The 25,531-nt window shown below is 30.8% G+C and overlaps 1 protein-coding gene across 4 annotated transcripts in view; it reads right to left on the bottom strand.

Moving 5' to 3' along the window:
• The window catches only part of LOC148228496 (uncharacterized), a 215,339-nt gene that overhangs the window by 113,577 nt on the left and 76,231 nt on the right, over positions 1-25,531 (bottom strand). For all 4 annotated transcript variants that reach the window (XM_088199036.1, XM_088199032.1, XM_088199033.1 and 1 more), the window contains one exon: positions 24,684-24,728. The gene's annotated coding sequence lies outside the window, so the exon portion shown is untranslated. The remainder of the gene's footprint in view (positions 1-24,683; positions 24,729-25,531) is intronic.

The raw sequence follows: 25,531 nt of genomic DNA on the forward strand, positions 1-25,531 counted from the left end.
AAACATCATAAAAGTTTTAAGAAGAAATAATATAATATGAAAGACATTCAATATAATGAAATGTTTTTAAAATATCTTTATAATTATCTTTCAAACAATTAAATCGCTGTTAAACGTTCAACGCGTTGCGAAGGACTTAAGGAATTTAGTAAGACTTTTTTTCATATTTCTGTATTAACAATGGAGATTTAAGAAAAATTCGCAAAATCTTAATTTAATTGTTTTCTTTGGTGCAGACACTTTAGAAGCGAAAAGCGTCAAAAATCTGCCAAGGTGTTAAAGGGTCATACGAAAGCATAAAACGATACATAGATTAATATAACTCGTTAAGTTACTTAATATAACTCGTTAAGTTACTTAAGTTACTTCTCATTGGTAATGAATATAGAATTTATTCTACTTACAAAATATGCAGCAGTCCGTTGATTTATTCACAAAAATCATACTTATAAAGAATGAAAAGTAATATTTGATATTTATAATAAAATTATAGTTTGCTTCTTATAAATATTTTTTCAAATAAACGCTATTAATAATGCAAAGATTACGTTGTTGATTTGTAAAATAAATAAAAAATAATGGGAATATACCAAAAAATTGAAATACAAGTTCATATCCTCAAAGACAATATATTTGAGGTTAATTTCTCAGCACACCCAATTTTGTTAAGAGTTAAGGTCAAGGAACACAACCCGAATCCCCCAAACCGGAAGGGATCATATTAATTTCTGTCCACTTCTTAATTAACGAGCCATCATATCCGGTTCCTGCGGCCGACTTTAAAGGGGAGTCACTCTGGAATTCGCTTCACCCCAAACCGTCGCTATTTTTTTTGGTTATTCGTTAATTTAACACACTTGCGGCAAGTAGGGGTGTGGCGCACGTTCTAGACGATAAATCTAAAATTCAAATCGCACAAAATGGTCCCGGCGAAACCGTTCCTCGGCGGCGAACCACCCGGAAATAATTCAACCGGGCCGCAAACTCTATTAATTTTGAAAGCCGATTCAAATTGCTACGGTCTTGGCGAGTTCTGTGTGTTTGCGGATTATCTTACGCCGTGGGCTGTGCTCGTTCTGTATGCCATTCGATAATTTGCCGTAATTTCGACTCAGACGTCGTGCGACTCACGTTTGTCGAATAACAATACAGTTTGTGTACAGAGCCGAGTTTTTGGGGTCGATCGTGGTTAAAATATATTAAGGCTGTATATATGTATGTAGGTATGTATGAATGAACAAATCCAGATGAAAAGACAAATTTGAGACGAAATAATAAAATAAATTTCATAAAATGTTGAATGGATTTTTACACGATTGAAATATTGATAATTGCGTGTTTTGCCGCACCCGATCTAAGCCACGCTTTTTCGTTTTTTATTCGCTACATTAGTTCCTATTTTTTATTATCAAAGTCGATTGAGATAACTGTTGGTAAGACAAGTGGAGATCAGTGGCTGATCTACATGGCTTAAGAACCTGATAATTTTTATAAAATAAATACATCAAATTACAAATAACTGCATTAGACGCTTTAGTCAGAAATTATTGTACAGAAAGACTACCGTATAAACGTTAAAATACAGCTAGATATTAAGTTAAAAAACTTAAGCATAATACTAATTTGCGACCACAAATTTACAAAAATATTCTTACTGAGCCCATTGTAAAAAAAGGTGTACTACACGGTCAAACGCACATCTAAACTATTATATAAATATCACGGCTTTTGAAATACTATATTAAAATTATTCACAACTGATTAATGATTAGCGAAAAAACATTTTCTTAAGAAAAGATTTTACGTTACTTCAATTAAAATTTAATACAAAAGTTTGATAGTAAACAAGAAAAGATATTTTTTAAGTAATTCATTTTTTTAATTTTAAAAAGCACACTGTATTACCAATATATATTTTAATAGTTAATTTCAAAATATAACATCACTTTTGCGCATAAAAAATAATAGCTTTATGTATATAGGTTAATTTTGGAACATTTTGTAATCTGAAACACGATTTCAAAACACGTTATATAAAACAAAGTATTTTTTTAACCAGTAATTAACTGTTTTGTTTTCTCTGTTTAATGGTTACTCAATGTAACGAATATCCCTGTTTGTACGTTGATGTATCATTAAAACAAAAAGCAAGTATTATGTCACATTGAGCCTCATAATATATTTTTATTTACAATTTAATTAAAAATATTTATTATCTACATAATAAATTAATAATTCACAGTGTTTATTTATATCGTATCCATAAACAAGTCGATACACCGGTTCGCGTGTGGAACCAATATTAAGCGTCTGAAGTAAAAGATTTATGATTGAATTAACTAAAGTACGGAGCGTTTAACCTGACTGGCCATTTACGAGTTAAGCTTTTCGTTGTGTATAAAATTTTAACAAAAAATATGCCGATATTATTCGTAATAATTTAAACATACAACACGTCTTGATTTGTTGTGCTGTTTCTGAACGGTTCTGTTTATTTTAACCGCTTGCCTGAATGTGTTAAATCGTTGAAATATTCAGATTTGTTTGCAGTTAGTTTTAGACACAAATTAACAATAGACTCATGAATTTAAACAGAATTGAAATTTATTGAAGATTATTTATGGAAGAATATAAGTATTATATATTTGCATACTGTATACAGCATGGTTCAGAAAATTTTTTAATTTAATTAGTGACTCCTCTAAAAAATTAAGACTTTCAAATGGAAGGAAATTTCTTCCAATCCAATCCAGAATAAAATAATATAATAGACTCAACAATTTAGTTTTAAGCAAAATATTATATATTTTATTCGTAGCTAAATTTATTTTAATATATTTTTGTACATTGATATCGTATAGAATAACACTTTTAAATGTAGTATTAGAAGAATGCATCGCTTATATAAATTATAATTTAAAACAGTCTCAAAATACTGCTACATAATATGAATAATAAATGCTTATTCACTTTCAAGGCTGAATCGCAATAAATACAATGCATTTAGTCATCGATAGTAATAAAATAATAAAGAAAAAATACTAGGAATGCTAAAATTGAAATAAACAATGGGTTTAATTGTTTAGCTAAGGTTTTAAATTTAAAAGAAATGTCAGTCTTGTAAAATTTACTAATTTTTCAATAAAATACATGAACAATTTACTGCTTTTTTATAGAACCATGTCATATGTTAAAACATAATACATTTATTTATACAACGAACTTTACTGTATTTGGATATAAAAAAAACAATCGGTATACTAGTAACGTAAAAAAAGCAACAAAACTATATAAAGTAATCACGGAACTAAATGCTGGTATTTGATAAGTTATTTTGATTTGTCTGAGTTTTATATATTTTTTTAAAATATAATACATCTGTATTTAGAACATAAAATAAAATAATATACAATAAAAATAAATTTTGTATAAAAATCTATATTGTTTTCAAAGATTTTTCTTATATCTACTGATTCTAGAAGTCAGAATTACATAACATTTTAGCTATTGCATGAGTATTAAAAAAAATCTAAATAGTTGATAAAAATATCAGATACTAAAGGGCAAATTGCTTTACATTTGATTGCTATTTTCGATTTAATCAAACCTTTCTATCGTGGTAGTTTACTAATACAACTTCTAGACCTAGTCGTAGAAGTAGCAGTGCAGCAACAAGAAAACAATGATTTCATTTGACCCGCACGACCTTGTATCGGACCGGTTTTGGCGAAATGGCAGCAAACGGCGTGTAACACAAGAACCGAGAAGTACAAAGGATTTTACTCATCGCATTCATCTTATTGTGGTACCAAAGCTCGCCGGTCCATTCACTTTGCAAATTCACAAAGGACTTCCAGACGTCCTGGTTCTATAGTTGTACTATATGTCCACCTTTTAATCCAAGATTTATATACACACGACGACCGTGTCCCGAAACTGTGCACGGTTTCCAAACTTCCGCTTCTAGAAGCGATCGCCGAAACGGGAATTCTAAATATGTAATGAAACGGTATTCGTTCTCTAACCAACTCATTTGCACGAAATTATGGAGCTGCGTTGGCATTAGATATTAGAGACAAGAGACAGAAGTCGTCAACGATTTTAATTATTAATACGAAGGACATTTAGAAAGTAAATTCATAGGTTTAGAGATTGAATTATGGTACCCTTATTTATTTTCACATTTCCTGTATTAGGTATACGTTGGATAAAAAACAGTTCTAAACACTTATGTTATGTTTTAAGATTTAATTCTAACCTCCCATTCCTTTATAAATATTAAACGACATATCATTTTGTCATTGACATGAACAAAACAACATAGGGGTGAATTTCAGCAGGAGCAGCAACAAACTATGCACTTGGCAGGATTAGGGGTTGCCACAGCAATTTTAACGTTGCTGCGATTGAAGCCAAAAGTGTAAAAAATCGCTTGTAAAATTTACATTCCGAATATCCCTCGTATATATACATATATAGATGTATCTATCAAAGTTTGTATACATTTTTATGTCACTCTGCATATATCTCCATCGTATCATATTAAATTTGACAATAATGCGACAACCGATAAAATCTGTCGGACGTATACATATTGGCAATCGCATTTGAATTGCAAACGGAAAATGTCAAGCGATATATCATATAGAGAAATGACGATAGGCACGATTTATAATGCGCGATAAAATATAAATTTATAAATCTGTAGTTGCGGTTAAAAACTTATGTTGCAAAACATAGAGAAAGAGCGTAAATACAATCGGTGAAAGGACGTGAGATAAATATAAATAAACATGTACATAGTTAATATTCGTGAATTCACTGGACATAATTGTGCAATGTAATTAGCAACAAAAAAATGTTACTCACTTGTGTTGAACACTACATGGATGCCAAAATAAAAGAGAGAGTATAGCTGTAAAGCCTACAGATAATTATTTATAGAAATTTAAACGTATAGTATTTATTATTTTATTTTTAACTATACACTATTATTTTTTCATCTAAATATTTGTATGTAGAATTACACGCCGATTGTGAATTCCATTAGTCTTTATTATTTTTAGTGGATCATGAGAGATATAATTCGTAGAACGTGATTTTTACGCAATGAATACTTATAATTATACGAGTATTTATTGTTATATAGGTAATATAATATGATTTACAGGTAGCTGATAAACAGTACAAATATACAAGCATATTATAATATATTACAGAAATCTTTAAAAAACTTAAATAAATATTTTGAGAATTGGAAAATTGAAATCAACCAGAACAAAACAGAATATTAAACTATATATGTTTACGAAAGTAGACAAACTTTGCCACCGTCTCTCCAAAATGAACAGGGCAGTAACATAGAATAAATTTCTAGGGCTAAATACCTGTGCTTAAACTTGAAAGTTAATAACCAAATTTTAGAAATTTGCAAAATATGTGTATAGCAAGAAATATATGCTAGTCAACAGCTAATTAGCAGTAGACTACAATAATGAAAGTAAAAAAATATTAAGCGATCTTTACCCCCAAAATATATTCCTAATTTTGTAGACATTAATTTTAATATGTAACTAAAAAACTAATATTTAAATGAATCTATAAAATACAATGTTTGTTATCATAGCAAAAAGCGACAAATTTCAAGCTTATCTTTGGTAAAAATCTCGTTGCTCATTTCAACAGATTAATTTATGTTAATTGGAAATTAATAACTTGTAATTTTTTAACCTGGTGACTTAAAATTTTGTTAGTTAAAAAATCGAAATTTATTTAACTTGTTTACTCACTAAAGGTTCAATTAAATTTATTTACAGTATATTTCATTATAAAAAAACAATAAGTTCCACATTCCTTAACAATGTTTATAAAATATAAATCAAAGCTAGATTTACATTATTAAAAAAATATACATCTATAAATTTATAAATAATATTTTGATTATAAACCTTTTTCTTTCGATTTACAAATAAAGTTTTATGCAACATAAAATGTGTTCGATAAATTATAATAAAGGCCATCGACCGGATCGTAGAGCGTATTTGGTTGTCGAAATTTATTTTATAAATTATGTATATAGATGGATGGTATCTATGATCACAAGAACCCATTCATCCATATTTCTTTCAGAGTCTCATTTTCGCATACAGGACGTGATCAAATTTAAATGTGGTATTATTTCGTAATTCCACTTTTATGCCTTGAATATGTAATGTCGGTCTCGCCTTTCGGGCGCTAAAAAAGCAATCTTGGCCGGATGATACGGGCGTAATGAACACTCATAAAAATGAACTCGAGTATTTGATCGTAATCAGAGATCCGAGAAATATTATAAGGTCCAACCCTGAAAAGGGGCGAACAATTTTATTGCCAAAAATAAAGACGTCTTCGAGCGCAGCTCCTCCATTCCTCGACATCAACGCAGTATATTGAGTACACTATGATGGCAAAACATATTATATAAAAAAAAACTTTTTTTTATAGTCTCAGACTGTGATTGTCGCAGACTGTGGGTGTTTAAATTTGAGTAGTAAAGAGTTTGCAATAATGGAAACGTTGGGCGAACGTGACATATTACGTCATTCTGACACGTAGATCTTGATATACATATGTAGTATATCAAGCATAGAATTTTTATTTAGAATACAGAATTACTATTTATGATGTATGTTTATATTTATGATTATTCAAAACACAAAATAAAACACACACATTTAATATGATCAGATTGATATTAATTGAATTGCAGTGTCATATCAGTTACCGCAAAAATGTCATTCATTACTAATAAGACCTCCAACGTGGTAATAGGAAGTGGTTAACGAGTATTAATTTCGCACGCATTATAAACATAATTGCATATCTCGAGCGCATATTTATATCAATGTTTACATCGGGCGTTAATGTGCAAATAAATCAAGAAGTGGCGATTGCTAGAATGCCAACGCAGTGAATTACAACACCGCCGTCGTTATCGTTGTATCGTTTGCTGAATAAAATATTTCATTGTCTTGTCACCGCATCGGATACACGGAATGGTCGCTTTGAAAGCAAGCAGGTGAATGTGAAGCAGGTCTGAATGACGATATACATACATGACCGTAACCGGTTCTCGTAAGAAGAGGCAGGTCTCTCGGAGAGTATACGATTACGCGCAGTCGTGGTTGTCCGGGTGACAATTAATGGACAAGGCTGTTTCTGTATGCACGTGTAGAATACGAAATGAGACGGGCGATTATTATAAAGTCGTAAAGTATAGCAATAAAACGTCTACGCGATCGATAAAGGACTCCATTAAATTTTCAAGTTCGCGTCGAGGTGATGTGATTGATGAGATCATCCATTAAAGTTGTTATAGAGGATTGTATTATATATTGCGGTGTTGGAAACACAGATGGCGACGATTACATAAAGGCGATAATGATGAGTATTACAGTAAATGCATGATTGCGATTGATTGATTTTATTTATAAAACAAGTAGCAGGAATAACTTTGATATAGTTACTGATGGTTGAAAAAATACGAGATTAGAGAAACTAGTAAACGACGATGCAAAAAAATCGACCCATTTCACGAAGTATTACTGCGTTCTACATCAATAAAGCAAATATTATAAACATCGTCATTAACAAAATTAACTTAATAAAAATCAAAAGGATTCAATCACAATTAATTTCAAGTTTACTGCAGTAAAGTAATTAAGTCATGAATATAAAAGGAAAACATGCACTAAAATTTGTAAATGGCTGATTTACCATTTCTAGTAACATATCTCCAATATGAAAATCAATTAATGAATTAAAAGTTTCAAGCAGCGTTTGCATTTAAAATTAACCATTTATGTGCCAAAGTATTTTGACGTAATACGACCGTATTGCCACCTATTGTTAATAAAAATTGCAAGGGCACAAGTTGCTTGTGTCAGCCCTGGCGACGTTGAAAAGTTAACATTTAATTTTCGTCATTTTATTAATGCTATAGAGTGGTTATAAATTTAAATGTTTCTCCATAAATGATCCTATATATTTAAAATCTTGTAATATCATTAAAAGTATAAATGCGAATTTTTGCGAGAGCTTATAAGAAAGCTCGTGGCAATCCGGTCGCGAATCGAAATCGTGTCCGTGGCATACAATCGGTTAAACCAAAATTGTGATTATCTAAAAATGGGAATAATATCATAATTTACTATGAAACACTGTCCGAACAAAGTCACGTAAATAGCAAAAAACATGCGGCTAAAATTACTAGTTTATCATATGATTTTCAGAAAAGAGCAACTGCATTTCAGTATATTTACAACTCTATTCTCAGTTGACATCGACATATGCCTACGAATTTGAAAATATAATGTATATATTTCAAATCAGAAATGTAAATTTAATAATTGTCTTTATTATACTTTTATAAATTTATAACTGCCTATTAAAAAGTACCCTGCATTCTAAGAATATGCCAAGTTTATAACGACTTTTTTAAAGGGTACGTTTATTTTTTTCCGTATGAAGCATTTAAAAAAATAATCATTGAATCGCTACTTCCGTTATTAACTCAAATATTAATGCACTGATATCGAAAAAAGAAAGCTCAGTGTTCACATTAAATATAATATGTTATTATTTTTCGTGTGAAAAGTAAACTTATAATCGATCCATCGACACTGAAGGCAAAACTAAATATTAAATTATAAATGCAGCTTTTGAAAAGTTTTTTTAAGCGATGCGGTCTAGAAGATCCAAAAGGTTGGACGCCTCTGATTTAGGACATCTTAATTTGATGCGAACTATTGAAATTATAATTACATTGTGTAGCAATTTTGCATGGTTTTGTCATACAAAAGCTCGATTAACATGTAAAATTACACGATAATTTCCGCGGTTTTTTCTATTATAACCGTTAATTCCATTATGAAAAATATAAGTAATCGTTTTTTAACACTTTATTTGACAAAATATATAATTTATTTATACTTATTTCTGCAAATTTAGTTTAAATAGTAAGATGTTGAAATAAACTAAGATTAAGAGAACGAAAATAAAAGCTATTACTGATTACTGATATTACTGATTTTTAAAATCAATTCTTATATTTGGTCTAACAAAAAATTACTGCTAATAATGTTAGAGCTCATTATATAAACAACTCACTTCTACAAGTGACATTCTATAGCCATCGATATATATTTACACGTCAATAAGTAATTACCTTTAAAGGAATCTTAAAATATAAGTACATAGATGATGTAAAATTAATACTATGCGATTAAAAAATATAAATTATTATCTTTCATTAAATTTACAGCTTGAATCATATCAATAATTAATAAAACTCACTTACTAAATTATGTATGTGTATATAATAATATTAATAATAAATTCACCTTTGAGATATTAATAAATAATAACATTTATCGTATCCCAAAATCTTACTCTGTTTTACACGTGTGAGAAAAAAACAGTCTAGACATTTTTAATTCGCTAGGTGATTTTTTAACGTTTTGCTGTATTTTTATATGCATAGATTAGTTAAGTGACAAATTACTTTTACTACGATATTTTATTCACAGTTTACACAACGACACTGGTTCACATTTAAAGTATGCATATTGATTCGCTTCGGCGTGTGTAACTGTGAATCAATTGAGTTACTGGTGATTGATAATAAACCAATCACTATGCATAAATCAAATTGTAGTGACCTATTGCGAATATATACCATACGGGTTATTGTTGGTATTATGTTTATCATGTAAATATACATAATAGAAGAGATTATATAAGTTTTTGTATTCATGCCTGTTAACTGTTATGTTTTATTGAATAAAATATACAATATGCTAATAATTATTCTGAATTAATTAAAAAATTTTAGTACGTTCATTGAATGAAAGTTGTTGTTTCTATCAAACGCTTTATATTCATAAAATATATTTTCATCGCAATAAAACCATAGTATTACATAACGTTTACGCTTGCTTAAACTCGAACAAAAAAAATATATTTACAACGTGAAATTACTGTCTCGTTCCGAATGTAATCGTTATAGGAGACTTATTAAACGAAATTTACGGCATATTACCATAACTAAAGTTCGTTCCTTTTATACACGGATTCGAATGCAAAACGCAGAATAATAATAAAATATACGAATATTTACGATAGCCATCGCGTTCAATTTATTGTTATATAGTTTCCATTATACAATACGAAATTTTCATAATAAAAAGATACGATAACGACTTCCGCCCACTCGCGACTTTTAAATATATCATCTCACGTAGAACTGCTACAGAATTAATTGGAATCCGTAGACGGTGTAATATTATGCATATTAATTATAAATGTATTTCATATTTTTATTTCCCACGGACTAAACCCAAGTGGTGGCTAATTAAAAGTACATTAAAAAAAATGTGGTTAATCCCCGCGGTGAGTTCAGAAGCAAACCGTTTCTTATATCTACGTTGCATACGAAAGCTCTTCAATTTGGTCAAAATATCTTAAAAATGTTTTTTATTAAGTGAGCTTCATTGCCGCCCAGATAATGTAATTACATTCGTTCGTTCACCTGCAATTTAATCTCGGACCACCTATCCGCACCATTAAACAAATCTCCGAAATCATCAGGGTGGTCATCACACGGTATAGTGGTGGGTACATGTACCACTTACGTACGTGCACCGTTGATTTGGTCGAGTGTGAAAACGGGACCACTCGAGACGACACTAATCCAACAACAATCTCCAAAGCAAACATCCCTCCGAGATGAATTATTGAAGTAGTTTTGGAGAACTCTTCTTTGTGCGCTCAGCATCCGACGCTTATCCAGCTATCGGCTTAATGACACAATAAATAAACGAACCACTTCTGGCTTCACCGCGGGGATCGACCACGTTTTATTTCTAAATCCTTTTACTGGAATTATTTAATTCTTTTTTAATTACAGTATAGTACGTTTTAAACATGACGTCGTCTTAAAAGTACAAAGGTAAAGCTTTAAAATACATGAACGAGTATCACAATGAAAATCTTTGAAGTTTGAACAAGAGATTATGTTTCGGTGTTCCTCAATCGATATTTCTCAGAAAATTAAAAAAATATATTCTCGAGTGCTGGAAAATGTATAAATAATACTTTGATACGTAATGTTACATGTCAGATTTAATGAAACAATTATATTCTAACCGGATATTTGGGTAATTAAGCGTAATGCGTTAAAGAGAAGAAAAACTGTCTTATACAATAATTGCACAACCCTATTGTGCACTATATTTATTATTCATTTAAGTGTCACTTATTTTGTTATATGAAATATAGAGAAAAACTAATTTTAGGTGTATAAATATAAAGGCAATTAATAATTACACATAAGAAAATAATTCTTGATATTATAATCAAACCATTATAAAGATTTTATACGAAATGGATATTAACATCAAGGATTTGTATCACAAATTAATAAATATAAATTAAAAATATTATATTAAAAAAATATTTATACAAGAGTCTCGACTTATGAAACTGAAGTTTAGCATTTTTAGTTTAAGCGGATACGTACATATATATATATATACTTTTAAAAATATAAGTAGCTCGATAGTGTAATTTTTTTGGTGTCCATGTTCACTCGTTTGTCTTATCACACCGACAAAATTCAGAGCTATGAGATAATTTGATCCACTGATAATCTTAATCTTACATCCACAATAAATAAAGATAAAAAGCATGAACTCATATACCGTTCTTCTATGCTTGAATTATAGCAGTCTAGCTGACCCTAAAACATGATAAGACGCATAGGTTGTCTTCGGACATACACACATAAGGCCAGATCGAACAAGAGAGATAATTCAATGTTCGTGTCCCTTGAGGTCTAGCCGAGAGATTTATCGCCTTTAAAAACTGAATTAAATGGCCCGAAAGGTGAATAATGGTCTTGGTAGCAGCCCGGGCCGAGATGAGTTAATAATCGACGGACAAACAAGTGTTCACCTCAAGACACAGAAGGCTAGAATATAAGACTATCCATTTGGTAAACAGTGACAATGATACATGCACGAATCGATAGTGTCGTTAGACCGTTAGTAACGACGTTGTAACGACTGGGTACGAGACTCGTGGATGGTCTTATCGTTTTTTTACTTGCGTGTGTGTATATTGAGGTTCATATTCATGGGATAGAGTGAGAAATTTTTAGTGAAAATTTATTATATTCGATCTAGTACGTGTATTACACATTTTTAAAATTAATATTGAGATTTATAGCTATACGAGTACATAGTGCACGTGAGTAATATAAATAAAGATTATTTATTACGTTGTTTATGAATAAAATTCAAATATTTAGAATAACCTAATTTTTTCCATAATATAATATAATATATGTCTAGAAAATATTTTTTAAATAAAAAATAGATAATAGTATTTCAGGGTATTTTGCTGTATAATATTTATTTTAATATATTTCTGGAATATAAATTGTATAAGCATATATACCGACATATGACTTATATTTTTCACCTAGGCGCAAAATGTAAATTTTGGGTGTTTCATAAGTTTTCTTTTAATAAGGTATTTTCTAATGTAAAAATATCATAAATTAAATTATTTTATTCACAACTTTATTTTTAATATAAATCATATTATCAAATAATAATTTATATGTACGAATAATATACTATGCATATGAATCACCACGATCACAAAATAGTAACAATATAATTGATACCACTGAAATCATTGTGTAATTTTACTAGGTAAATAAATCCCGACATAAAGGAATATGAACATTCTTTTGTATTAAAAAAATAATAGAGCACTATTTTATAATTTTTTTATAGAGATATATTATACCTAAAGTTGAACGTTATTCACGAGCTGGATTTTTAATAATATATAACATGTACGTATTCAGTTAGAAGTTCAACTATTGTAGTTTCAAAACGTGTAAAAGTTGAATAATATTTTTTTCTATTGTATTATATTCATTTTATTTAATTAATATTTTAATTGTTTTAAAATTAAAGGATTAGGTAGATGTATTCTCAACGATCGGGTGAATCATTCGGTCGCTCGTTATTTGTACAGGGGTTCGACGTTTGCCTAATCTGCAACTATTAAACGGGGTCGAAAAACCACCCCCTAGTATGAAAATATTTGCGTAAGCAATTTTAGTTTTGCTACTATTGCCTAATGGAATGGAAAACCGCTGGAAAATGTACGCAGGAGTGCAATTCGATTTTCCTTTTGCAAACAAAGACACAAACACAAACCTAACCGAATAACGTTGTCGCCGTTAACTTTAATTAGTTAAATTTTCATCAGTCGCTATATGCTGTAAGCATGTACATTTTTTTTTATTAATACATTAACTATCTACGGTGCATATTTAAACTTATATATAGCCTCTCCAAATTTGTGTTTCAATAGCTAGCAAATTTAATTATTGCTCGTTGCCGGTTATGAATAAAGGTCAGATACACTCGCACAAAGCTTCAAATCAAATCGAAACAACGTTTCTGTATCATTACGAATTTGGTTTCGAGCTACTTTGGCACGCCGCGGCGCATATAAATCAGTAATGGCGTTGGATTTTCAAAGTCCTCGTAATCCGCGGTAATGGTCCGTTGAGAGGCACGCACAAAACATATGCATTTGCGGCCCCCGTGGTGATGCATTAGCGGCTCAAAGTCAAAGCGGGGATTGCGGCCAAATGGGAAAGTTTGGCCGATTCCGGTGCGGGGATTTCAAAATAATGCGAAACTGAGTGCATTGCCAAAAAAAATAGACTTCAAACTTCCCATTTCTGTCATGTTTAAAAAATCTTAAACACTTAAGAGAGATATTTTAACTGTTCATATGAAAGTAAATTAGTAAATGTTTCTGGAATAGCTTTCGTTAGGTTGCGAGTAATGGGAATACAGTAATTGATTTTGTATATTTTTGAGGTAGAAATTCTGACTCTCGAAGCTTAAAATAGTTACCATTTGCTTTGAAACTGCATTTGTAAAATCTAGCAATAGCTTATTCCTTACTGTTTTCATCATGTCTGTCTTAATGAATTTAATGGGAAAATTCGTGGCATTAGTTCTTGATTGAAATAAAACTGTGAAACTATTATCTTTCTGTTCTTTGATTTTTTTATTATTTTTTGAGAATGTTTGAAATTTAACTAATGTATTTAAATATAATAATACTTTTAAAGACATAGTAGTATTTCTGTGATTTGCTGCTTCAATAGTAATTTTCACTAAGAAAGTAAGGAAGTCGGCTTCCTTTTGGTTGTAGTCCAAGTTAGGGAGCTTTTAAAGATCAAATTATTAGAACTCTGGAGTGGAGGATATCAATATAAATAGTATTTGAGAAAATTTTAGAGGAGTTGCTAAACTAAGTATCTGAGAGAGAGTTTCAGACAAAATGTCTGAAGAAAAGTTCTCAGATGAAATGATAATTGGTCGCCCGCATTTTCGTATTTATATCCATTAATGGAAGATTTTGTTGTCTGCCCGTGTTCAGTGGAACGACCAATCACAAAAGAATGGCGAGCTTTTTTTATAACAAATTGCCGTTGACTGCTAAAGTAGATTACAAAGGGCCGTTTTAACCTTCTCAGACCCAGTGCACATACAATGTAGTGTCATTTTCGATTAATTTCCACCGGGACCTTTTGTACGTCACAGTGTACACAATTATTTAAAAATAAAGCATATTATTAGAGCATTAAAAAAAATTATGCCCCTTTAATGTACTTAATAAAAGATTTGAATAAAAATATTATTTCTACGAAAAATAAAAATTTAGGTTTGAGAAGGTTAAGGGCAATTTTGAACGCACGCGTTACTCTTTCGCAATGCGATGGGTATTTTAAGATATTCTGATTTATAGCACGTACTTTGCAACTTAAGCTCCTAAAAAGTTTCTCACGGTGGTGTTCCGTTAAAAACGAAAAACTTTATTTTTTCTGGTTAAAACGCTTTGTCACAAACCGAACTGGTCTTTTATGACTTAAGTTGATCCCATAAGTTAATCCCTTCAATTGTAAATAGAAAAGTGGTTCAATTGATGTAGGTAATACACACAATGTCGAATCGCAAAAAATTTTAATCATGTTGTTTTAATTTTGAGAGAAGCCTAAGTGAATAATGAATTTTATTTTTGACCTCTTATCTACAAAGTAAAAATATCGTATTTATAAAATAATTAAAATTATGAATTTTAAAGAAGAAAAAGTGTTATTTTTTTGTATAAAAATCAAAATATAACTGGTGAACGGAGAATTTAACATTAAAGGTGTACGAAATTAAAATAAAACTAACTATAGGCCACAAATACTCTAATGAATTTAAAAGAAAAAAATCTAACTACAGTTTTTGAACTTTTATTGGGACAAATTAGGTTTATTTTTTTTTTAGGTTAGGTTCGGGTTTGAAAACCAAATAAACGATGACTCAAATATGCGACATGCAAATTGTTGTTAGCTGCCGCTTATGTGCATTCAATATCAGTGAAAATGGTGTATGGAATTTTACATATATTCTAATTTCGTCAACATTCTTGTACAATTAGCCTCGATGTAAGGAATGAGTTAAAGATATAGTTTTTTTATAGAAAAAAGCGCATAAAATAATCACTTGAATTTTAGCAGCCTAATATTGAATCATCCTATCCTTGTGGCAAAAATATTTTGTTATTATTGTAATATCCAGAAGTCAAATCAACCACTTCAATCCAGTACAAGCTTCTTATCAGAAAATTGTCCCTTTGATGGTTAAATAATCTCTATGTCGATCGTATTGAAATGGAATTAAGCCTACATTTATAAATAAGGATCGTTAGATTGCAATTTACCTTAGGTGATTTTCAAAATATTTCCATAATTCCTAATATACATATGTATATCAGGTATTTTGCTCTAACTTTAATTGCTAATAAAATAAATAAAAACGACCCAGTAGAAGCCGACGATTTGCTACCCTCGCATTGCAAGCATATAGCGAATCGTTAAACGTTTTATATTAATTTTTAACAAGCGTGTAATGCGCAAAACAGGATATATGCAAAAATGTGCATCTGCATCTGCCCGTTCGAAATCTGGGCGTGAAATATGGTCGGTTCTCCCACAGAACTTTTTTTCCTATACCAATTTTTTTAACAGCCGAATATTTAAGACCGTCTGCGCTTGCTTGTAACTTTAATTAAAATTAGTTACACCGTTTGCGGTAATCTGCGGGCCTGCTAACCTAAAATATCGGATTATTACGGCCAGGGAATGACGTTTATTTAAAATAATTAGAAGGGCAAACACCGGACCTTTTGAGCACAAGGGCAGGTTGGCTTGAAATCGAGCTTTTTCGGATCGCGATTGTAATTCAATACAGGATACTAAGGTAAAAAATTCAACATTGCGAACGTTCGCTATGGGGGATCGGGATTTATAGTATGGAATTTCAATACACTGTTTTAAGTACATATATACACTGACAGTGCCGTTGCATTTAGTGAAACGAGAGAGGCCGCGGCTAATACATAATATTTTTAATGTAAAAATCATTGCGAAATAGTTTGTTAAATAAATGAGCAAACATTTATTAACAACACAAAATTGAAAGCTTTACATTTTATTATACCATACAAGGAATTTTTGCTTAGATACGAGTTCATTGATTACATAAGTAGAGGTCTCACGTATGCTCTTGGTTGCCTAATCTGTATCCGTTTCATATCAGTCAGTTCTAATATAAACCTAAGTATTTTTTTATTAACGTCTTCTACACAAGAGTACAATAAAAACTAAGAAAACAATTACACGATTTATGAATGACATCGACAAATATTATAAATGATAGTTTTGAGTGTCAATTTTTGAACGACTCGAATATTTTATAAACCTATTTCAAATCTTCCGTAGTTAGTTACTGTCGTATTGAACAAATCGTATTTATGCTCCTTTTATGTATTACATTTTCGTTGTAAGTACGTAAGTATTGCAGTACGTATTGTACTTACTACTACGAAATTCTTGCACTCTTGTTTTATTTGTGTGAAAAGGAAATGTACGTCCGTAATACGTGAAACTACATATTTGTCCTGTATCTGAATGTTTGCCAAAGTATACATTGTAAAACTAAAGGTTACATTGCTTATATTTTATTTAATAAATCTTATCCAATTGAAAAGCATTGAAATCATTATTTAATTATCTTCGTCAAAAGATACTTAAATATGTAAAATAAATTATTTATTTCTTTAATTTATTACAATATATTATTTTATTTTATAGTATTAATTTTTTGATTTTTTAGTGTAGGAATTGGAAGAATATTTTATTGTCTGTATAAAATAATCAATATGATACTAAAATAAAGGGCTTCATCATGAATCAATTATATATTATACGTATGTATCCTTGGATAATAAACTTTATATATCCTTCGTTGGTTAATCAACGAGTATGATACTATTTTATATTAAAAATATTAAAATAAATCATTTAATAGATTCAAGGTCAACAAATTATTAAGTCATTTTTCTCTAAAGCCTTTAACTAATAGCCATTTACATATTATCTTTAATTAGTTATATCGCAATACATTTAACTTAATCAAAGAAGGTATCATAAGTATCATATATAATATAGGCAAGCATACAGTCATTGGTGTAAGTTTATCTCAGCTTTGGTTTAATTAAATACTCTTAATATCCATTGTTTTGAAAGAGGAGTCTAACAAACTATAATTATTTCATTCCCTAATATACTGATTGGTTTGAAATAAAGTCTCTTATTTGATTGAGGATTTATACCGGTTGATGGAAGCTTCCCTTTTGACCTTTTTAGTTGTCCATGTGTTTACGTCGAGCTTTTGCCCGCCACGCTCTATATATTCCCCCAAAAATAGATAATACGAGATAATAGACAACTTCACCTTATCGGTCACGAATTTGGAACGGTTTATATTATATCATCGGTATGTAATGTCACGCTCCGGGCCATTAACCGGGTTTGTCAGCGACAAGGGACATTTCTGATTTACTGTGGTGTCATTCAGCCGGTTCGCGTGACCCCGTTGTTGAATTTATCGTTTAGAATTTTCGCAATGAAATTGCGAAAAAAATACTATTTTCATGTTTATTTATCAATAAATAAGACGCTGTGCAGCCATATATCTAAGGTAACTACGATACTTTGGTCGTATTTTATCACATTCAAGCGTAAAGAGTGAAACTTTATACATGATCCGCAGATTGGTGGTTTTGAGCGAGAACGACAGAAAATTGGAGATCAGACAAAAATAAGGTTGAAACATCAGGTATCTTAGACACACTTTATAAGCTATTTAGTATATTACCCGGTTAATACTTTCACTTTAGTAAAATGCATTAACTGAGTCTGCACTGACCTCTTACCTGGGCTGTCGCGAGTCACACCCGCTGTCAGATAAACCGACGCAAAACTATTTATATTATTTATTATCACTTTTCAATTTAAGAATACGGGTGAAATATGTAAATAAAGAAAGATAGGGCAAGTTGCAGTCAGTTGCGCTCCGCTTATCAAAGTGTCAATCTCATGGAGAGAACGAAAAGACTCGACTACAAATTGCCAGAATTACTAACAATGAAGAAACGTAATATTTTTTTTATAAGAGAAATAAATTTTATCAACTCAGCCTAAAACAAATATGGGCTTTTTAACCACCTACACAATTTGCTAAAATTTAGAGATAAGCATGACGACCATATGAACGAACAACAAGAGAGATCAACACGCTTCGAAAAAAATATATTCACACAACAATGGAAGAGATCTCGTGACCAAATAATTGCGTTAATATTTTGAAATATTCCATAGACCACCTTAGCGAATATGTATCAAAATATTAATCACGAATGAATACCGCCGCAAAAACTACTCTTTGTTTGGAAAAGACGCGTGCTGGACAATACATTCTACTCTACGCATTATTCGATTCTTTAGCTACCGATCGCCGGAGTGATCATTTGTATCGTTTTTCTTTTAAGACGTGAGACTCGTGTGATTTCTGTGATGTTGGAATCAAGAGCAAAAAGTAATTTACAGGCTTACAAGTAATGCTAGAAACTAAACATTGTGTTTCACTAATAGATACATATTTCTGCTAGCGAAAATATAATTTAACTGATAGGCCCTAAAATGCTACTTTAAAATGTCTATGGAATCCAATTTGACAGTTGTGATCTTAACCAGAATACATACTAAAACAAAAACCGAATTTTAGTCAATAGAAGGGCGCAAAAACAATTATCACTTCTCAGCAGGCAAAAATCCACGCCAAAAGCAATAAAATCGTGTAGGCGCTGTTGTAGTTGGAACGCTCGGCAACGAGCTTAGATATGCTTCAAAATTCGATTTATTTATGCTTCAATCGACTCTCAATTATTTTAAGTCTTAATATTGTTATAAAAAGTCTTAATATGAACGCTAGATCACTGAGCGTTTATATTAAGACTTTTATAAAAACGAGCTGAAATGTGTATGTATGTACATGAATATTTCGATTAAATAAGATATTATCAATTATACATATGTTATAATTTTATTATATATTCATTTAATTTTTTATATTTATAATTAAATACTATTTGTGCAAAATACCAAAATAAAATATTTTAGTTTATAATTTAAATTATAACACAGTATATCATAGTGGCTAAAAATTACCCAGAACCGAACCGGATACCCGGTTAATTTAAAGGAAAATTTCTAAGAACCGGGTAATTAATTTCGTCGGGTATTTGGATGTCATAGTTGAGCGGATAATATATAGCTAATATACAAACATAAAATTTAGCTGATTGAATTGGGTAATCACGAGCCAAAGCTTTCCGAGATGGATTTAATGGTAGGATTGTGGTTGGTGTTCAGATAATAGTTATTGTACTTGCTGAAGGAAGTAGGCTTAGGCCTATTAGGAGCTGTATAGCCAGTGATGATAATGGCGATTCAAGTCAAGTGGTACATGCGCTATTAAGATAATTATGTATTGTATGGTGCGGTTAAACGCGACTAGAAGGCCGTTTTCAACTCTAATTAAGCAAATAAAAGTATTCGCAGTTTACGCAAGAAACGAGATACACGATGAATAGTCGCTATTAATTTTCATACTGTGAAAGTCAAAAGATATACATTGTTATTGACTTGTGATACCATATGCTTAACACAAGCTCTAACCAAGATAATAATGTTTTTTTAAAATAGCGTTAGTTCAAAAAATTTAGGATTTACATCCTAGAGTTTTTTGTAAAGATAAGCCAATACTCAACGTGAAAGTAACAACAACACGATATCAACCCAACCACCCCCGTCGAATGGGACCGGAAAGCGATTATTCCGCTTGGATGCATATCACACACTGCCACTGTACGCCTTGTTACCCGACGCGCCTAATTTTGCACCGGGTTACAAAATCCAAAATAAATAAAAATAGTAACACCCACGTAGAAGGTCTAATCTCCATTCACGCTTTTTCTCTGCATTTCATTTTAATTTCACGCTCGATTCGGTACGAGTAGGGGCTTTGCAAACGTATCGAATGACGGACGTTTTGTAGCACTACCGAAAAGCAAAAATACGTCACATCGCGTTTGTACTATAATACTACTGTATTATACTCACTTTGATAAACCCTGAGAATTTCCTGTATTTCAGATTTGAATATATTTTTTATAGCATATTAGCACTAATGGAGTGTGCTATTTTTGTATTAAAAATAAACAAAAAATAAATAATAGTTGCAAAACATTCTAGATGTACTAATAGGTATATACATACATATGTACATTAAGAGATAGAGATATAAATTTACTCTAAATAGTAAAAATATATATAAATATTACTTTTAAGTCAAAAATACTCGCATTAAGCAAAATATGTACATGAGAGCACACATTTATTTCTATGTATTTAATATCCTTGTTGTAGAAAATCCAAGTTTTTAGCTTTAAACATTTGAAAAACATACTTCAAAATTCTAGGGTAGTCATGGATCTATTGAATTTGAGTAAAAGTCAAAGAGATGTCATTCTTTGCAATTAAACAAACTACTAAAAAAATATATTACTTTCAAGACTAATTTAATCAAAGTTCAATCTAGGTTAAGCTGAAGATTATTGTTAAGTACCCAAGGCCTCTTGGCTTGACATTATTTTACGTCAGTATATTTAGTAGTTTTAGTGTTGTCTGTAGATGGGGGTGTGCTCGCGTCGGCTTAATGCCGGCACGTGCTCCCGTTCTACGACTATCTGTCCTTAATAGCGTCACGGTGTGGCCATATCTCCCAGGACTCCTTAGACCCCACACCAGGGTACCAGGATCCGTCCCGTTCCAAGGAGCCAGCTGTCGGCGTTCATCCCCGTCCGCTACGATTCGTCACGATCCTGGACCCGATTGGGATGAACACTTTCCAGGTGATTGTTTTTTCGTTCGTGTGTTATTTTTAAAATATTATATAACAAAAAAGGCATAGGGGATCGAGTTACTTTGGTGTTATAAAAAATCTGTAAAACGACACGTTGATTATTGAACAACAAATAGAACGGTAGCTGGATATCATCATAAAGGTGTCATGTGTTATTTGCTTTGTCTGGTTTATCCACTCATAGAAGAGTCACTCTGATTATTAATTTTAAAATGGAGGGTGATATAGAGACAGTTTATTATTTTATAACAATAGTGATTTAGATATTTAAATACGAAATGTGGGGGATTCTCTACTTGAAATTCATCAATAAGGGTAAACTAGACAATAGTGGGATCACACAAAGGCCCTCGTTACGACTAGAAAAAAGAGTTGCCCATAAATAACCAGCAAGGATTCTCCGGTGCATGGGTCACGGGAAAAAATATAACACCGGAAGACAAAAAGCACCGTAAGGCCACAACATTCGAAGTTTTGTTTTTACATTTAAGTAATATTTTCTTTAAATAAATTTAATTACTGTTTTTAATTCAAACCTTCAGACAATATATTTCGAGAACATCAAATTCCGAATCGTGAAATTGCGGTTAACGAATCAATTTGTGGCCTATTATAGATCTATAACGTAGCAGAATATTTTACTTTAATCGAGAGTAGTATTTCAGTTGTACAATAGATTGTTGCGATACATATACCTACTATACTATATAATGGTTAATTCTATACGATTATATTAATTTTTGATAATTTACTTTTCCAAAAATAATATTTAAGTATTTAGTACAATTATGTCTAACAGAAAAGAGCTTCCACAAGCAATGAAAAAAATACACAAAATACCTATAAGTGAACGAACAATAATATTATAGTATTTGCAAGGAGGAACAAAAAAAGTCGTTACAATATGCAATAGGATTATCAAGTAGGTTCTATTCTCATATGGTAATATCTTATATTATGTAAAAAAAATAGTGAAAAATAACTACGATGTTTAAAAATGTAATCAAAAATCATATCTTCATTTAGAAAATTGCATCGAGAAATATACAATAGACAAATATAAGCAAACATCAAGTATATAAATACGCAAATAATTGTAATTTACATACATTTTATTTAATGTTTTTGTATCTAACTAATCCGGGCGATTAAAAATATGTTTAGAACTATTGGTGTTGTATGAATTACAGTAGTAAACCATTAACTAAATACTATTTACAAGGATAGAATAAAAAATTCTTACATGGATTGGGTACAGGATATACTCTAAATAAGCGATACATAAATAATATGTAAAAAGTTTTATTTTGTTGTAATTAAATATTTAATAATAATAAAATATTAGACTAAGGTAAGATTTTACTGTATTCCTTTATAAGATACTATTGTGCGTCATTTATATTGTATATATATGGAAAAAAAAACACTTAGGTTGACTCTAAATGAAATAAATTCTTAAGTTCTTAATTTAACTGTTAAATATTTTAAATTAAACAATTTATTACAGAATACAATCTTACGATCAAAGCGAGAAACTACTTTGTCTTAATGGATTTTGACGTGCAATTGAATTAACACTGGCGCGGATATATCGCCACTTTGATTGACACTAATTAACTGTCACTTTATGTCAACCGCATCTATGTTTGTGCATTGGTATTGATCATTCCAACTGCAAAAGCATTTCGGATTCTCTTTGGGGCAACAATGCGCAAAAATCTTGGGTCGAAGCTTGTGTTTCGCTTTGCCGTGTGCCATGGGGGAGACGCCCTGGTCCCGAGGGTCTGGAAAACTTTAATCCGGAACAAGTTTCTCGGAGAAAACGTTATCTCTCCCCAGGGGACGGCGGCATTCGTAATGTATCAACGCATTAGTGTATCAAACTGCTGCTCCTACAGTGGCTTGCTACCGAAGACGGTTAACCAGGGTCGGATAGGTGGAGATCTAAAGATTACCAGGTCCAGATGAGTGCTTTGGACGACATTAAAATATGATCCACTAGTTTGACTTATTATTGTTTTAATTATCGATATAAACAGTTTTTGATATTATTATCATTATCATGAATCGAACTATTTACATAAAGCGTGATTAAAATATTAAGATATCTCATGTAATCAATGCTTTTTTTTAATGAACCTCGATTCGATTATTATCAGCGGTAGAATTAAAACAGAAAAATGTACTATTAGTTAAAAAAATATTAATGTCAAAAGTCAGAGTAGATCTTTCTGGATAAAAATATTAATGGTTATGAAACATCGCATCATTATATTGAAACTAAATACAGGAAACAGTAAGTGCAGTGGCACAAGAGAGAGTTACAATTTCCATGAATTCTGCCTTAATCAAAAAAATACACAATGATAACATTACTGAAAGTAATGTTATCAAACCGACTAATCAAATTAAATGAATCTGATTTTATACAACAACACACAAGTTCACAGGAACAACTGACTCTAAGTGACTATTTATATTATTAAATATAAAGTTAAGGGGGATCTTTAGACGATGACAGCCATTTAACGCCAAAGAAAAAGGCTTTAAAATATTGTATAAAGAGAATTACAAATGATTTGTTCAATTTACAACTCCCTTCTCCAAACATTTAATTTCTACACCAGTCAGTCTATAATAGAAGATAAAAAATCTGTGATCAGAATTAAGTACCAAAGAATATAGAGTGAGTGCGTCTAATGAAGCATATAATGAAAAGTATTTATCTTGAAGTAAAAGATAATATTTTCACAAAACTGACCACATCGCTTTAAGCTTATAAATTTTCCATCATTTCTTATTCTTAGTATTATTATTGTATAAGCGAGATTTCAAACAAAACATCATTACATTTTTATCAGTATTCAGAAATTAAAAATATATACCTTAATGACGGTTTAATCGGGTTCAAAGGCGACACTCTCCATTTCGGCTTTTCAATAAGCATAATTAACCCTTTAGCGGCGCGCCGTAACCTATTAAGCGCCCGTAATAATTCACGTGATGTTCGCGAAATTAAATTTTTATGTTGCGAGAGGGCCCATCTCGCAAGACATAATGTTACTTTTTATAGAGGTCTTAATACAGCCCCGAGCCCTTATTTCGGTTATGCCCACGGGCGCAGTATCCGCCATCGGTTTAGCACAATTTACATGTAACGGCGCGCGGGCCGGCCCTAATTGAGCGTTGAAACGGTTAAAAACGGATAATCGATTATGTAATACAACTCACCTAGAATTCGCGTCTGGATTACACCTCTGGCATGATTCACGCGATCTGAAAAAAAAACAATACAGATGATGATTAATGTCGTGACGAAAAAATAATACAAACGGGGTGGAAAAGTGCACTTTTTGCAGTCAGGGGTGGCGTAATTGACGTGGGGAGGTCAAAGCCGAACGCAAAATGCTCGGTGATCAATCATGGATAATAATCAAGCTGTTAAACGTGAGCATAAACACGTTCAGCAGAAAATAAACGATTCGTTTAGTGGGTATTGTTTGATGGGAAAAAATATGGGTTTGAGGTAGGGCGTAATCGCTAACGGTGACGATTAATAATGGTATAGAATTTCTGTATTATTGAAGAGGGTCTCTTTGCTCTTATAAATAATATGTATATTAAAAAATAAGGTTATATAATTCACGTAAGATTTCTGCTTTAGAATCTCAGAAAAAAATATGTTTATGAGCGTTCAAGTACAAATCATATTGTTAATGTGTCAATTTATCTAAAATATATTTTTGTTAAAGATACACGTTGATTAAAAACATATTTGCTGATAGTACTTATAAATGTTTTTATAAGTACTAACATAATATACATATATATGTTATTGAGTACCCAAATTATTTTATTAAATTCATTAGTTATGGGGTTTAATTAATTAAATATAATTAATATGTGTGCATATATGTATCTGTTTACATATAGATGAAAAAATAATTTTATATATACAGTAGATCTATTTTGCTTATAAAAATTGTTTACAAACAGTGCATAAATATTTATTATTAAAATAATATTATATTGTATTTTACATAAAACTAACGGACCTAGAAATGCTTTGCTATTGCTAA

This window comes from Plectrocnemia conspersa, unplaced genomic scaffold (genome assembly GCF_051122295.1).
Source record: "Plectrocnemia conspersa isolate PC_06_02 unplaced genomic scaffold, ASM5112229v1 ptg000012l, whole genome shotgun sequence".
NCBI classification, from domain to species: domain Eukaryota; kingdom Metazoa; phylum Arthropoda; class Insecta; order Trichoptera; family Polycentropodidae; genus Plectrocnemia; species Plectrocnemia conspersa.